This window comes from Petaurus breviceps, unplaced genomic scaffold, assembly GCF_028583685.1.
Source record: "Petaurus breviceps papuanus isolate PSGF00001 unplaced genomic scaffold, PetGlider_PUasm1.0 225, whole genome shotgun sequence".
NCBI lineage: Eukaryota > Metazoa > Chordata > Mammalia > Diprotodontia > Petauridae > Petaurus > Petaurus breviceps.
In genome coordinates this window covers 41,057-57,763 of record NW_027185889.1, presented here as the reverse complement: position 1 = coordinate 57,763, position 16,707 = coordinate 41,057, and the positions used below count along the sequence as shown (strand labels likewise).

Here is a 16,707-nt window from a genome sequence, read left to right as displayed (position 1 = left end):
CGCTCACTTGATGAGCAACAGCTGATGTGACTGGTTGGGGGGGGGGGTGCCCTCCATTGGTTCACACTCCCTGTGCACGAGGAGATCATGCTTGAATCATGCTCTATATAAGGAGCAACTTTTCTTTACCCTGGGCACCAGCCATGTTGGAATGAACTGAAAGTTGTTTCTCTCTTTTGTCTGTGGTCTTGTCAAAATCTTAATAAAGACATGTCTTGTTGCTTACCTATTATACACACACACACATATATATATATAAATATTATACTACATAATCTATATACCACAGAAAATATGTATTCACATTACTATTGGTTTAGAATATATTATAATTCATATACAATCTCTATATATTTGAATATATACAAATCTATTAATCTATCAATAAATCGATAAACATTAATAGCCCACTATGTCCCAGGGCCTGTACTAAGTATCATGGATACAAAAAAAAGGCAAGAAAACAATCCCTGACCTCAATGAGCTTACAATTTAATTTATTGATATATATATTGGTCTGGAGTATACATATATATATGCATATATATGCAAACATACACATATGTAGCCATAGATACCTATATATTGCCTGTATATACACAAAGGTAGTAACCTAGGACTCAGGCTCCTTACAGACAACTTTCCTCATCGATGAAGAATGATTATTTGATCCTCTGTGTCTACATTAGAAGCAAAGGTCTTTTGGCTTCCAGTATAGAGAAGAGACACATGAAATTCCAGGCTCTCTACAGTAAAGCAGAGAGCACTGAACTTATTCTCACTAATGAAAAGTCTACTACAAATGTTGATCATGCAAGGGAACTTCAACCTCTACCTTACCTCCCCACTGCCATTTACATACATAAATATAATATACATAGGAAACATAGGTTTGCTCTGGCCCCACAATCTGGCCATGTTTATTATATTCCACACCTCCCCCAGGGTTCTTCTCTACCCTGAGAGAGTTGAGAAGGATAGGGGTGTCTCTCATCTCTGTGTTCCTCCAGTTTTAGGAGCACAGCGATTGAGGTGTCAGAGTGATGTACCCTGCTTTGGGCAACCTAACTGTTGCCCTGCAATCCTAGGAATTATTTGGCCGGGTGAAGACATTGGAGACTGGGAAGTAAGGAGATGGTCCACAGATTACTGAGAATGGACAGATGTGTAGATGAGAGCAAACTACTGGAACCCATCCTTGGCTCCTTTCCTCTGCCCACAAAACAGATTTCACTCAAAGTCCCTAATTATCAGCAGAACCATGGAGTGATTAATTTCTTGTAGCTTTTGTACTCAGCAAAGGGAGGAAGAGACAGAGGAAGAGACAAGTAATCTGTTGGTTCTGGGCTGCCTGCCAAAAGTAGCCAGTACTTAAAATTGTGTTTCCTTAACTGTTCACCTTTTCAATATTGATTTTCAGTTGTTCATAATAAAAAAGAAATTGTGGTGACCAAACCATGACCATTTCATTATTTACATTTTATACCATCAGCATCCAGTATAGTGCCTTGCACATATTAAGTATTTAATAATACTTGTTGGTCTATTGGTTCTGATTTGTTTGTGAGAACAGTGTACATCAAGAAAGATGGAAACTTACCAAGTGAATTGCAGCAAAAATATTTGTGTAATTAATTGGTCAACGGTACTGAAAAATTAATTTAATGATTTAGTAAGCACCATCAAAAATGCCATGTCTGAGCAGGCATTTCTCATTCTGTATCTCTGGTGCAACACACCTCTGCCAAGAGGTGGGAGGTATTTCACTGTCAATATTTCATGATCAGGATTGGTTGATTGCAGCTTTGGTCAGAGTTCTGAGGTCTTTCAAAGCTGTTTTCCCCTCACATTATTAGTGTGATCATTAGTTGTTCATTTGATTCTCCTCATTTTACTCTGCATCATTTCATGTGAGTCCTTTCATATTACTCTGAATCCATCATTTTGTCATTCTTTATGGTTTATAATAATCAATTCACTTCATATACCATGATTTGTCAAGACATTCTCCAATTTATGGGTACCTACTTAATAGCATTTAATCTACTGATGTGTTTATATGATCATGATTTGTATGACACTACAATTTTCAAAAAAATTTATCTGAAGATTACTCCAGCGTCAATAGAGAGGCATACATTGGGTATGAATAAGCTGTAATGCATGACAAATGAAGAATTAAACAATAGAAAAGGTATAAAAAATGCAATCAGACAAATCGATGACAACCAGAAAAAGGAATGGACAGCCAAAATGCTTCTTTGGTATCCAACGTCAGGAGATGGTATTCATATATAGAGAGAAGAACAGATATGAACCTGATTTTTTGAGTTAATATTAGAATTTAAGTTCCTCATGTTAAGATTTTTTTTTATCCTTTGTATTGCTATTACAAGCCTTGCATATAGTAGGCACTTAGTAAATGCTTTGTCCATATTGTCTCCCCTAGTAGAATGTAAGCTCTTTGGGAGTAAGGATTTTTTCATTCTTAGTATTTGTATGCCTATTGTCTAGCACAGTGCCTTCCTTTCCTCTCAGCCTCTTCTTAACTCTACAATTTTCCTTTCATTATTCAACCAAAACTGCTTTCTCCTAAGTTACTATCTCTCAATCACCCTATTTAATGGTCTCTTCTCAATCCTCATCTTTCTTGACTTCTCACCAGTCTCTGATGCAGAAAAATCACTTTTATTCTTATATTTTATTCTTTCTTCTCTCTAGGATTTCATCTCATTACTCTTTCCTGGTTTTCCTCCTACCTAATTGACTGCTTCTTTTCAATCTTTTTTGCTGCATCTTCATCTAAGTCACAGCTGCTAACTATGAATATCTCACAGGGTTCTGTCCTGGGCCCTCTTTTCTCCTATTCTATTTCACTTGGTGATGTTATCAGCTCCTGTGAATTCAATTAGTTCTATGTGGATGATTCTCAAACCAACTTCGCCAGCCCTAACCCTCTTTGCTGAGCTCCAATCTCCAACCATTAGACGTTTTGCCCTGGATGTCCCATAGACATCTTAAGCTCAACATGACCAAAACTGAATTAATTTTCTTTATCTCTAAAACCTACCCTTTTATTATTTGTTTGTTTGTTTGTTTGTTTGGGGTTTTGAGCTGTCTGCCTCCTTCCCTCCCAACCCAGCACTAGAGAAGGCCAACATTTAACATAGATATGTATAGATATGAAACTATACAATACATATTTCCATATAGCAGTTCTTTCTTTGAAGTTAAATAGCTTTTTCCTTTTTATTCTGTTGTAGTTGATTTTTTTCTTTAAAAAAAAAAAAGAAAAGCAATCGGGGTTAAATAACTTGCTCAAGGTTACACGGCCAGGTGTTTCTGGGTGGGTGCTAAGTGTCTGAGCCCGGGGATTCGATCTCCAGGTCTTCTCAACACTGGAGCCGGTGCTCTTACTCGCTGTGCTACCTGGCCACCCCTGTTGTAGTTGATTTTAATATTCATCTTACTCAAAATAGCTTAGTCATTCACAGTTACTCTTCATACTGTCATACTGCTGTAACTGTATAAAATATTCTCTAGGTTCTGCTTGTTTCACTCTGCCTTATTTCATGAATGTCTTTCCACTTTAAAAAAAAATCAAGCTGCTCATCATTTCTTACACTACAATAGTAGTCTATTACTGTTAATTCCATCTTTATTAATATAAGCATTTAGAGATATAAGTTGTCCTCTGACTAATGCTTTTGCTCCACAAGTCTATGCTGAGGGTCATCTCCCCAAAGTGAAGTTCTTGCCTCTGGGTCTCTTCCTACATGAGGCTTTGTGTCCCTGAAGCTTTAGGTGTCTCTCCCCCAATCCTCCACCATATAGAACCAACTTAATTTATTTTGAAATTGCTGATTTGAGGACTGCTTTGATGCCATTTGCCCTGGCACAGTTTTTTTTTTTCCTTCTGGTGTTTGCCCTCAGTTATGGCTCTCTTTTCACATCCTTGTAATTTACACAAAATAGTTTATGAAGAAGGTCATCCAACATTGTGGTGTCAGGCTGTTTTGGCATCTTAATCTTCATTATCATCAAATAGATGTTACTATATTGTCCTCTACAGCATTCTAATACTCTTCTGCTTCAAAGGGTCACTTTTAGAAAAAGGGCAAAATAGAACTCAAACAAAAACAGCCATAATAGTGAACATTAGTGCCTAATGTATACAAAACTCCATGCTAGGCATAGACATATAAAGTTTAAATAAGATAGTTCTTATCTTTGTGGGTGTTTCCTTGTGTAACTTAAAATTTGGTAGCTGAAAGCACTTAGGAGGTTGGATGGTCTTGACCTTAGGTAGGGAGGCATGATTAAAAAAGAAAGTGTGAACACATCCCCTTCCCCCCACCCCATCTCCCACCACCATTTTCAACTCTGAGCTGAAATGAAACCATGATCTGTCCTTCCACAGACACTTTTTGAAATAGGTTTGTTGAACAGGGACAATTTCAAGATGTGAAAAGTTGTCTCATTAGACTGAATTTCCTAATTAAGCTATGATAAATACTTCCCTAAATTCAAAACATGATCAGTTTTTCACTCAATTAATTAAAAATTAGGCCAAGTTGGAAGAAAGGGGGGGACACCTTAAATATCAGCTCTTGAAATTTTTAAAGTTTATTTTGACTAAAATAAAACCAGGAGGCAAAAGAAGTACAGCATTCCTTTCCAAAAACTGACTTGGACCCTTGCAACATGCTTCTGGAAACTCAGTTCCTTAGAGGGTAACACCTCTCTCAGATCTTCCAGACAGGAAATCTGCTTTCAGAAAAGAATTTGATTTTTGTTCAAGAAGATTATCATTAATTCTCAATATGACATTTATTGCTATAGGAATTTCCAAATAGTTAAAGCCTTAAACATATTTACACATATACACACCCATAGAAACTAAAAATTAGGACAAATAGGGATTTTAGGGTGAGTGGAGATGGAGGTCACGTAGAGGCCAATGACACAGATAGGCAGTTTTTGTAGGAAAATAATTTTGTGCTACGATTTTGATGACTCTTTTACAAGAAAATGATTAATTGGAACATGGGGAAAATATAGCATTTTCTTCTAGCAAAGGATGACATTTATTCTTTCTCTCAGCTAGAGATGTTTTCTTTGAACAAAGGCTAGACAAATTATGAAAGGTTTGTTTGACCTGAACGTGTACTTTCTGGAGTTTGAAAAAGAGAGAAAATGACCTTTCTACTGAGACTCAAGGCTGGTCCTGTTTTACAAATTGCCTATTCTATGCTGCCACACAGATGCCTGGTTGCAAGTTTCTTTCTCTTGACAATTAGAGATAAAGAAAAGGTGACATGATGTGTTGTTCTAAGTAGTATCATGAAAGAAATTTTATCTGTTTTATTCCCAAACTCAGGCTGTACTCTTCAGGGAGCAATACTCTTGAGGATTAAATGACCCAGAGAAATATAGGCTGAAGAAAAATAGGATTAAATCATGATTCCAGAGGTTTGATGTTGAAGAATGCCACCTACCTCTTGACAGAGAGGTGAGGGACTAAATATGCAGAATGGTGATGAAGTAAAGAACTGAGTCTGATGGGATCTTGCAGAATGATTGGGTTTTCCCAATAATTAATTTCTGGGGGTATGGTGGAAAAGTCAGAGAAGGCAGTGTAAGTCTGTATATGTAAATATATAAAGTATAATATATATTATTAATAAAACATAAATATATACATATATATGCACACATATATTAAAGAATATTAATTAAATTAAATATGAATTAAAGAATATGAAAATCAGCAGAAGGTAGTTAATATAAGGTAGTTGAATGAGGGAGGGTATTAGCACTTGAGGAAAATTTGTTTGATTTGAGATGACAGGTGGAATTAGTCTTGGACTAGTAATACACCTTTTATCAGTTAAATTCAGTAATTGTAAAAACAACCACAGTTGCACAGTAATTTAAATGAATTGTCTCTTTTGATGCTTGAGTTCAATAGGTTCCATGCCCATTCTACAGAAGAGGAAGCTAAGTAGCAAACTGATCAAGTGATATGCTCAATAGATGGAATTAAAATTGAATTGTTTCTACACACACAATGGCAGAGAAGTGCTTTGATCACAACTTTTAATTTATTGTGATCTTTCTTCTCACATAGTATGATGACTCTATGATCTCATCAAAGTGTGCACTCCTTACAGGAGATTCAGATCCCAACTTATCCACACTTTCTCATCCTGTGAGACTCTAGTCCATGTCCATTCACAGACCCTTTACAGAGGGTATACCAAATGTCCATGGATGATGTCTGTCCTTGTGTCTCTTGACATTACATGAACACCAGTGGGATATATGGATTGTCCATTGGTTATCCCTCACTCTTAGTACATGACCAACCCATTTCTATTTCTGATCATACATGTCTCTGATCATACCCTTTATATTACTTCTCCTGTGAATTCTTTATGGCCTCTTCATGCCCACTGTGCACCTCTCCATTGCCTATTGGTGACCTTAAGTTTTAATTCATCAGGGACTGTGACATTCCATGACTCATAGCTATACAGTATCAGAATAATATTGTTGAAAAAAAGGGTCTTTGTTTTAGAGGTCTTGGGGTCTGTGCATTTTTCTAAAGGCAATCCTGCCCTATTTCTTAATCTTTTTCAATTCAGGTCCCAGTTCACTATCCATCTCTACTATGTACTAATGGACCACCACTATAGGCTTTCCATCCAATTATCTAGAATTTTTATATATTCACTTGATTATGGAAAATGCATCCTGAATTGCCTCTAATCAATGACATATGAATTCCTCAGGAGTCAAGGATTGTTTTGTTTTTCTCTTTATATCCCCTTTACCTCGCATCATGTACTTATTGTCATAAAGCATTTGATTAATGTTTGTTGAATGAATGATGTGGACTGCAGTTCATGGTGAGTTATCTTCTGCATATCCTCCAGAATTCCTGCAACAATAGAGAATGTAGCAATTTGACATGGACATGAAACTTTTCACCCTATAAGACCCCTCAGCCCTTATCATTCCTTTCTCAGATTAGTGAATCCCTCCTGGAACCTCCATTCTAGGGAATCAACCAGGGCAGTCATTCTCTCTCCTTCTCTCCTTTCTCCTTATAATCCAGACTTCTCTTTCTAATCCTGGGAGATGACTTGATCCCAGCTATTTTCTCAGCCTGGAAGATTCCTCTACCTCTTCTTTTGATCAATCAATTCTTCCTAGAATTCTCATTTTAAAGAAAGTGCCTAGAAAAGCCCTGTTTAATCTTCCATTCTTCTCTGGTTTCTGTTTCTGACTTTCAATATGAAGCTTAGGCCTTTCTAAGAATCATTTGACTGGATGATCTTCTCTCTTGCCAGTGCTCTTACTTGATCACTGCTTAACAATGAGGTCCTATGATGGCCTAGAGCTCCCTAGCAAAGAGGACTCTATGCAAACCGCTCTGTTTTACCATATCCTTGGGAAAATCATACCTCATAGTGCTACCTAGGAAATTATTCTAATTCTAATTATTCTAATTCCGTCCCATCACATGACAAGACACCAAATACTAGAAGACAACTATTGAGGTCTCCCTTGAGTCTTCTTTTCCATAATAATTATTTCTCACTAATGTACCATTGGTGGAGTTGTGAAATGATATAATCATTCTGGATAGCAATTTGGAACTTTGCCAAAGAGCTATAACTGTGTATATCTTTTGGCCCAGCAATGCCACTACTAGTTCTCTATCCCAAAGAGATAAAACAAAACAACAACAAGGAAAAGGACCAATATGTACAAAAATAATTATAGTAGCTCTTTTTTGTCATATGAAAGAGTTGGAAACTGAGGGGATGTGCATGAATTGGGGAATAATGAACAGGATAATTTCAGAAAAATCTGGGAAGGCTCATGTGAATTGATGTAAAGTGAAGTAAGCAGAACTAGGAAAACATTGAACACAGTAAAAACAGTATTATACAATGATCAATTGTGAATGAAAACTCTTCTCAATAATACAATGATCCAAGATAATTCTAAAGGACTTATGAAAAATACTATCCAGCTCTAGAGAAAGAACTAATGAAGTCTGAATGCAGAATGAAACATACTTTTAAAAAAATTCTTTATTTTTCTTGTTGTTTGGTGTTTTTTTGTCTGTGTTTTTTTCACAATATAGGTAATATGGAAATGTTTTATATGACAGCACATATAAAAATCTATAGCAAATTACCTGCTTTCTCAAGAAAGGAGGAAGGGAAGAAGGGAAAGAGGGAATTTGGAATTTAAGATTAGAAAAATGGATGTTAAAATTATTTTTATATATAAAAAAACAAAATATGTAAAAAAAGCATGAACAGAAGAGAAAAATAAAAGAACAAGCACCCCTGATTCCTTTAACTGTTTCCTCAATATAACATGGACTCAAGATCCGTCAATATCCTGGTTGCCCTCCTAATCACAGTTTCCTGCTTATCAATATCCCTCCTCTAACCATGTGCTCTAAAATGAACATAATACTTGTGGTGGTGCACTAGAAAGAGACCAAGAGTTAGGAAGACCTGAGTTAAAATTTAGCTTCAGACAATGCTTAGCTGTGTGACTTTGGGAAAGTCACTTAACTTTTGTAATCTGCTTCACTTTTTTTCCATCTGTAGAATGGAGATAAAAATGGCCTTTACTTCCTAGAGTTATTGTGAAGATATCAGACAATATTTAGAAAATGCTATACAAACTTAAATGTTAGTTGTATTCTGATGTTCTTTATTCTTTTAAGATGTGACTGTCTCTCTCACTGGCAGCCAAAGATCATAATGTTTGCATTTTCCAACTTGAAACTGGTTATTTCTTTTGGCATTCCCATTTAAGATCAAACTCTATTATAGCAAAAAAAGTTTTTAACATTAATTTATTTGGAACAGTGTAAGAATAACATTATATATAATGCTAAGTTAATACACAGCCAGCAGAGGGAGCCTAAGGCACTGTTTTGGGAGAGGGGATTGGGGAACACCAAGGAACCATGCTTTATTTTGCGTCATCCTTCTAAAATACCAAGTTCTTTCAGCACTGGGTCACTGCTTGGCATCCACGAATGTGGAGTAAATGTCCTTGGAGTCCCCAGAAGTTTCCAAGGAAGCTTTGGTAGATGCTCCCTGGTATGCTATTATAAACTTATTCAGAGTTATTACAGTATACATACTTTTATATTTTATTACTGCTTTTTTTTCCAGTCATTTTTGACTATAGGACACCCTCTGTCTCCACTGCCAGTGAGCCCTCCCTTCTAGAAAGAAAAAAATAAACATTTAAGCAAAGCCAACTAACAGAGTTACTTCATTTGGCAACATAAGTATAGTATCTTAGGTCTCAATGAAAGGAAGGAAGTTTGTTTTTTTCTTTTCTCCTTTGGGCTCCTAAACATTTTTTACACATATATACGTATACATGCATATACATCTATCTAATCTGTTGAGGTTGTTTATTGTTATTTGTCCTTCAATGTCATAGAGAATGAATGACATCACAACGTTGGGGTAAAACAGTGGCTAATGGGTCATGTCTTGACTTGCATGTGAATTGGATTTGTGAGGTAGTCAAAGTCACTAGCCTCACTCTCTTTTCTAGTCATTGAAGTTTAGTGACAAGATCAAAGCCAGGATGACTGGCTATGGCCTGGGATGCATTGGATGACCTCAGCCTCTTCAATTTCTGAACAAACTCTAAATGCTCAACAGAGCCTGCTTCAGCTGCCCTCCTGGCAATTGGAACAAATTGTTCTCATCTGCCCTTTGCACCAGGAAAGTCTTTACATTCTGGGGTAGACATCTCCCAACTCACCAATGGATTTGAAGCTTGGCAATTACCTTCGATCTGCTTTAGCTAGCGTACTGAGATACTTTTATTTATTAGAGCTTCTTGGAGCCATAGGTGAGAGTTGGATGATAGATGGATACCAAAGCCCTGAAAAGGGCTTGGTAAGCCCTGACACCAGAGGTGCTAGTCCTCTGTGAACATGCTATACAGGTTGTACTGTGTGTATTAGGTAGAAGGCAGGAATGCCTTTTGTGGCCTTTCCTGGAAAAGTTGTAGGTGTAACCCAGAATGAAATGGTAGTGCTTATATAGCCCACAGGAAGTTAAGCTCAGAAAAAGAAATAAAAAGAAAGGCAATAATATATACTGTAAATGCTTTCAGGAAGTCACTTAATCTTAAATCTGGACCCATTAACTGGACCTAGTAATTTGTGACAAAGTAACATTTTTAATTTCTTGGAGAGGAGAGAGGAAAATTGATTATTAGATTATTAGATAATTAGATTATTTATATATATATAATAATTAGATTATTTTTCATAATCTAAATGAGTGTAAGAGAAAAATACTTTGGGCATCTTTATTTTAAAAGCAATTCGGGTTAAGTAACTTGTTCAGGGTTACAGGGCCAGGTGTTTCTGGGTGGGTGCTAAGTGTCTGAGCCCGGATTAGATCCCAGGTCATCCTGACTCTGGGGCCACTGCTCTTACTCACTGTGCTACCTGGCCACCCTTAAACATGATACCCACAATTGAGCTCAACTTGTATTTTTTTTTTGCTTTTTTGGAGGGGGAAGGGCAGTTGGGGTTAAGTGACTTACCCAAGGTCACACGGCTGGTAAGTTTGTCACGTGTCTGAGGCCGGATTTGAACTCAGGTCCTCCTGACTCCAGGGCCAGTGCTCTATGGACATCTTACTGCCTATTTTGGGTATCTTATGTACTGTGTGAAATTCTAGAATTAAACAGTAAGGTACAATTATAAAAACATGTAATCTTAATACTACATTAACTTTAATGTTTTTATTTATAAGATGATTAATAACATGTTTTTAACAAGATTTTTGTTTTTAAAGCTTTCTGATAACTTCCCTGTATAGATGAGAAAATACTTCCCAAGTGATGATTTTGTGCTTCTCTTCTCATTGGATATTATTGAACCTTTTAAAAATTCTAAATTTGAGGGTCATTTGGTCAGCTTTCAATCTCTTGAAAAATATTCATTTTCTCATGACATTTCCCCCCATTCAGTTAATTATTTTCATGTTAAATATCAAATGAGAGATCTTAAAATACTTTTTTCTTCCATCTATGCAGTGTGTGAAAAAAGTATAGTCTTATAAAGGGTTATAACATAATTCTTCTGAAATTGTTAATTTAGCAACAGGAATCAGCTGAGTACTTTAGGGTAGTGAAGGTGACCACCCAGAGAAAAGAGTCAGTGTACTAGAATGAAAAGAGCTAGGCTAGAAGTCATGAGTCCTGGATTCTTGTTCTTAACTTTTTAGTTTTTAACTTTCTTAAATTCTTAACTTCTGCTTGACACCTGGATCAAGGGATAGGCTGGTGCTTGTTAAAAGCAGGATAATGAAGCTAAACAACAATAAAGGTAGGAGGCTGTGATGATAATTGAATGTCCTTTGGGAAGGAGTAGCATCTTCCAGAAAAGGAAGAGGAATATGGCATAATAAAATGTAATGCTCTATATTCAGAAACAAGGTTTGAATGAGATTATGCTAATAGTACATGCTGCTTGCTGGAAAATATATGTTGTTGTTGTTGTCTAGCTATTTTTCAGTAGGGTTCAACTTTCTGTGACCTCACTTGGGGTTTTCTTGGCAAAGATACTGGAGTGGGTTGCCATTACCTTCTCCAAGGATTCCATATAAAAGCAATGGATGAATGAATGTGTTTAATGTTTCTATGTTACCTTGTGAATGGATCTCTATAATTACCTAGTGGAAAGACACAAGGGTAGAGTCCTAGAACTCTTAAGTAGTATATAAAGAAGTACATATATAGGGCAGAGGCATAAATGATAGGAATCACGGCAGAACAATGGGTCTAATACTACTGAAACAATCTTAAGCTGGAGATTTATAAAAAAAACTAGTGGTTTTATAGAAAAGTGAATCAAAACAAAACAAAGGAACTAGGGAGAACAGAAAATGGCAATTGTGGTTACAGCTACTACTACAACCCACTCAAGTACCACAGGCACAACATATAGTTATGGGAGCATGTAGATGCCAGCATGGACATTCAGAATCAAAATGATTTATAGCTCCATAAAACTTAAAATAAGTCAATGAGATAAAACAAGATTAATAGGGAAGGAATAGAACTATATGCGTGGCAAAGTCTCTCTTTAGACAGGCTTTTCTTCTTGTCTCATACTCTTTGCCTGTCCCCCCCACCACCCCTCTTGCCCCACACCTTTTCTTCCTCTCTCTTTTTGTACAGGGGCACATGGGAAGATTTTGGAGCAGGTGGGCACTTAATGTGTTTATACCATAAGGTTTTTCCTTTCGAATATTTTCTCTCTCTCTCTTGAAAATCAATCATTCCCATGGCTCCAATTAATACCTCTTTGCTTTGACTCCTGTCATAGATTTAAACATTATCTAACCTTGCCAATGCTTCCAATAACTGCTTGCTTATCGTCAAGATGTGTGAACATGTTTTGATCCAAGAGTAGTTTAATGTATGCAAAAATCAGTATGTTTTGCAAAGTTTACCTATATAAAAATAACATACTTTCTATATGACTAGTTGTTGGATTAAAAACATCATGCAACTTATATAGAAAACAGTTTAAAGACTTGAGGATCCAGCTCTACCCAGTGCAGACTGATGTGCTTTAACTCAGTGCATACTGTCCAGTGCTGGAGAATTTCCTGTCCCTACTGCTTCTGGAAACCTCCCTGGTCAAGTAATCCAACAAGAGCTTCTGCCACCTCAGATCAGACCTTAAACTGAGATCATTCATTACCTTCTCCCTGCATCGACAGGATTAAGTTGTATGCTTGCCTTCCTAAAATAAAACTCCATTTCTACAGAATCTTTTACACTTGCCAATAACTCACATTGCATATTGAAATCATCATCTGTCTCCTGAACTGGAGACCCACATCTCCATTTGCTTCTAAGTATTTTCCACTTGGCATCCTGGCACCACAAACTCAACATGTACCTGACCTAGCTGATTGTTCTTTCCCCTAAAGCATTCCCATATTTTGATTTAGTACTTTTTCCTGTGATACTGGAAAAGTCCATAGGTGTATGGGAGAAAATATGGGAGAGAGCAGATTGGAGGAGGGGATATACTGTAGAACTTCTATTTTGGGGCGGTGGGTAAGGGAAAAATGGGGAGAAAATTTGTAATTCAAAATCTGGCAGAAACAAATGATGTAAATCAGAAGTTAATAGAGCATAAAAAAAGAGAAACCACCTAACAAGCTACAATAGTGAAGGAACTTTTTACCTGTGTTGCCAGAATCATGCCCCAGACACAAGTCTGTTCTTGTTAGAAATATGCCCCGGATACAAGTCTGTTCTTGTTTTTGTGAGGTAATCAAGGCTTCGCTAGAAATGGCATTTCACCCCCTTAGAACCATATTTTGTTGTTAGTTACATCTACTTCTATAAAGACGAATCTTTCAGAAGGCTCGAGGCTGTCTTTCCTACTGGGGAGGCAGCTACCAGCTGGTTAATAAACACTCCTATCAAATTATAATTGGCTGGTTTGTCGTGTACATTTTATTTGTCCATTTCACTGGAGGTCCCACCAAGATAGCCTTTGGCTCTGTATTGACAGCTGAACCAGGTTCTCTGGAGGGCCGGGAAGGCAATCCAATCTAGGGAGTGACCAACAAGTGACATTCCTCAGCCCCTGGCTTGTATTGTTTTCCTGAGCGAACCAGAAACCTAAGTCCTTCCCAGATTATTTCGATTCGATCCATGAGTGTTCTGTTTCATGATTCTGTTTCAGTTTAGTATTCCTGTATAGTAAGAGGCTAAGCTGGATGCGGTGTTGACACCCTTACTGACCTCCACAGGACACTGTCGGAAAGAGTTGTTTTCTGCTTCTGTTCCCTGTGTTTCTGTCCGGTAACCTTAATTTTCTCTGTAACCTTCATTTGGTTTGGTTCATGTTTTTCTGTATCTCTCACTAGATGTCGCTGCTACCTGTATTTCTGTCTGTGTTCCTGTCCTGTAACCTTAGTAACCTTCTCTGCTTGCATTTCCCTCAGGGGAACACGGTTTATGTTTTTGTGTTTCTAATTGTCTTTGTAACCTTAATTTTCTCTGTGTTTCTGTCACTAGGTGTCTCTGTAACTTTAATTGTGCTGTAACTTTCTTTTTCTGTCTTTACTTGCATTTATGGATCAACAATCATTTGTGATCTTAATTGTCTTTGTAATCTTAATTTTTTATCTCATTTTGTCTCTACTTGTATTTATGGGCCAAGAAATATCTGCGCCCTAGGGGGGAGAAGCCCTCTTAGCCAAAGAGGGCCCCGGTACTATTCCACCCTGAATCTTAACCCAGGAAGCCACCGCTAAAGACCCAAAATGGAACAAACACATGGCCAGGTCAGTGGTGGTGGTTTTGGCTGAAACAGGCACTTTCCCCTCCCAGAACAAAGGGCCCCATCATCTACGGAAATACATCCCCTTCAGGAGGGAGGAGGGTGGTCATGAATTGGCAACCACTGGAACAAGATCAGTGTGCCTACTGCAGACAGAGGGGCCAATGGAAAAATGCCTGTCCATCCCATAATCCTAATCCAGTCCTGCCCCTGGAAACTGAATAGCGGGGCTCCAGCTCCCAACATCCTATCCTCAGCTGATTCTGCCCTGAGGAATCTCAGTTGTTCCACCTGGGATCCCCAAAGGGAGGGAGAGAACTTTCTCCACTTCTCAAGAGGTTCTGAATCTGTCATGCTGTAAAATCCAAAAAGCAGCCAAGCGGTAAGAAACGCTGTACCTATGCTAGAAAGATTGATAGTCTATTTCTCCTTCTACTTCTTTGGACTCCAGTCAAGATCTATCTAACAGAAAAGGGACCACTTCAAAGATCAAAGAGAAGTCTGGCAAGCTGGTTGCATAACCAGGACCTCTACTCTAGACCACAATCCAGACCCAAGCAAGTTAAAGCAAGAGCAATTACCCCTCAGATTGGTCACTTGGTCCCCCTATAATCTGCAGGCCAGGAGCTGAAGCTGCCATGTGGTGGTGACTGCATGGCTGCTGTGCCTCAGCTGCATCTCACCCTTTGGGCAAAGGCCAACCTCACTTCTAAATTACCACATCCCAAAGTCCACACTGCACTGACCTCTCACTTTGTCTTTAGCATCTGTTAATTTTGAAAACCACCACAGCTGCTGGTGATCTGAAGTCTCTCCACCTGACAAGCAGTCAGACCTGCCCTGAGGCTAAAACCTCTAACTCATGCAGGGCTGGGGTCAGCTCCCAGAGTGCTGTTGTAGCCACTTCCTGCTGGCCTGCTTGGCTGTCCTCAGTGGGAGGTTAGCTTCTCTGTGTCATTTTGTGGGTTCTGTAGCAGTCACCTTTTGCATGAATTGGAGGAGGTCTCTTTGATGAACTTTTGAAATTATTTTTTCATCTGGCAAATTTGGCTTTTTAAGGCATTCTTTTCATTGGCTTTTTGGGCCTCTTTCCATTTGAGTTAATCTGTTTTTTAAGGTGTTATTTTCTTCAGTCAAGTTGTTGACTCTCTTTTCATGATTTTTGTGCAACATTCCCATTTCTCTTCCCAATTTTTTCCTCCACTTCTCTTAATTGATTTTCAAAATCCTTCTTGAACTCCTCCATGGCCTGTAACCAATTCATATTTTTCTTGGAAGCTGTTGGTTCAGGAGTTCTGACTTCACTGTCTTCCTCCCATTCCATGCTTTGATCCTTTTTGTCCCCCAAAAAGGAATCTAAGGTTTGATCGCTATGATTGCTTTGCTTCCTTTGCTTGCTTGTGTTTGCCACTCAGTTACTTGACATTTCAGCTGTTTGCCACAGTAGAGCTCTAATTCCAGAAAGGAGAGCTTTGTCCCAGAGCTATTAGTTGGGGTTCCTCTCTACAGACACCACAAGCTCTGGCTCACTGGTCACATATCCCATGACCTCCACCCAAGACAGCAATCCAGATCCAACTAGGTTAAAGCAAGAGTGATTAACCTCGGAATGGTTGCTTGCTCCCCGTATCATCTGCAGGCTAGGTGCTCTGAAGCAGCCATGTGGCTGCGGCTTCATGGCTGCCATATCTTTCCCACTTCTGGTTCCGGGGGCAGAGGCTGGACCACGCTCCATTCCCCCCCAGTTCCAACAGAGTTCCACATTGACCTCTCACTTTCTCTTTGGCATTTATGGTTTCATAATTCTGGAAACCACCACAGCTGTTGGTGATGCACTCTCCTGAAGTCCACTCCAGCCACTGCTGGTCAGGGCTGCCCTGGGGCTCCCATGAGCCTGGACTTGGCTCCTGGCTTGGTACAATAGAGCCTTACAGTCTGCCTGCCAAGCTGCCTTCAGTGGGACATTTGTTTCTCTCTGTCACTTCATGGGTTCTGTAGTTGTAAAATTTGTTTAGCATCATATTTTGTATGTATTTGATGTGGTTTTAGGGGGAGCTCACAGAGTTTTCCTACTTCTATGTCACCATCTACCCCTGGAAGGATTTTAAAAAACTTAACAGAACAATTTATAATTCATCATAGGAGAGTCACTGGAATTTATTGAGTAGTGGAGTGAATAGTCGTATTTGTAAATAAGGAAGATAACAGAAAATAGCAGAATTATTTGTGATATCTCCAGGATATCTAGATTGTAATATCTAATAGTCAGCCAATTTTATATGAATTCCCTTGACATACTCCACAGGTCATTCTAAGTGGCCTTC

At 38.3% G+C, this 16,707-nt stretch overlaps 2 long non-coding RNA genes across 14 annotated transcripts in view; one reads left to right on the top strand and one right to left on the bottom strand.

Annotated features, from left to right (window-relative positions):
- Positions 1-16,707, bottom strand: part of LOC138166651 (uncharacterized) — a 59,444-nt gene that overhangs the window by 2,246 nt on the left and 40,491 nt on the right. For 2 of the 13 annotated variants that reach the window (XR_011169683.1, XR_011169671.1), the window contains 2 exons: positions 10,615-10,747; positions 4,605-6,943 (listed from right to left, as the gene is read on the bottom strand). This is a non-coding gene — a long non-coding RNA (uncharacterized lncRNA). Of the gene's footprint in view, positions 1-4,604; positions 6,944-9,181; positions 9,266-10,614; positions 10,748-16,707 lie in introns of those variants that run through there. The other 11 variants (XR_011169682.1, XR_011169678.1, XR_011169677.1 and 8 more) reach the window with 11 other exon arrangements.
- The window catches only part of LOC138166652 (uncharacterized), a 59,597-nt gene that overhangs the window by 18,077 nt on the left and 24,813 nt on the right, over positions 1-16,707 (top strand). The gene's annotated exons all lie outside the window — the stretch shown is intronic.